A 921-nucleotide genomic window follows, 5' to 3' on the forward strand; every position below is an offset into this window, starting at 1 on the left:
GTGCGGGGATGGTGAGGAAAGGGGGGCTGGGGGGGCAGGGAGGACAGGCAGCAGGCTTGTTTAGTCTAGCGTAGGGCAGGCTGGGAGCAGAGTGGGTTGCTCTGTAAATACATCCAGGGCATAAACAGCAGGGATGGGGAGAGCTGATGTAAGCAGTGGTGGCACAGAACGGGGGGGGCTGAAAGGGGGGGGAGAGGAGGGGCAGGGGGAGGGCGGTGAGGGGTGGGCTGGGGTATAAATGTCCTATGGACCTCAAAAAGATGTGGGGTGGGGGGAACTGGGGGCTGCCCCCAGATAGAGCAATGGGGGGAGAGGAGGGAAGAGAAAGCAGAGCTGGGCTGCAGGGTGCTGGGCTTGCAGTTAGAAAAGCAAGAAGCAGAGGTGCTGGATGATCTCGAGGTGGTGCCTGGCGATAAGCGCCGTGCGCTGCCGTGTTTGGGTTCAGGTTTTTTTTGTCAGGCTCTGCAGAGGAAGTATTTGCACCGGGTTTGTGCTCTGCTTCGATCAGATACAGAACAATTGCTCCATGGGTGTGTAACAACGGATGCTGTTCACACCCTCATTTTTTTTTTCTTTTTTTCTCAACACCTCCCCCTTCCCCCCAAAATAAAACCCGCTCTATTTTCTGCGGGGTGAGAGGAAGAGGCCGTTTTCTTTTTTAGTTGGCTCTGACTGGGAAACAAATGAACTTGTTCACATGTGTGACAGAGCCGTGGGAGCGTGGCTGTGTGTGTGGGTGGCAGGAGAGCAATGCTTGTCTAGAGATGAGCTGGATCCGGGGGGCTCAGTGCACCCCATCCCCCATCCCTTGCAGCGCTGCTTCACCCCATCCTTGGCCACTGCCTCATCGTGCTGGGATGGAGCCCTGGGAGCAGGGGAAGGAGGCAGAGAGAGGTCAGAAAGATGCCAAAAAACCATCCA

This window comes from Meleagris gallopavo, chromosome 25 (genome assembly GCF_000146605.3).
Source record: "Meleagris gallopavo isolate NT-WF06-2002-E0010 breed Aviagen turkey brand Nicholas breeding stock chromosome 25, Turkey_5.1, whole genome shotgun sequence".
Taxonomy (NCBI): domain Eukaryota; kingdom Metazoa; phylum Chordata; class Aves; order Galliformes; family Phasianidae; genus Meleagris; species Meleagris gallopavo.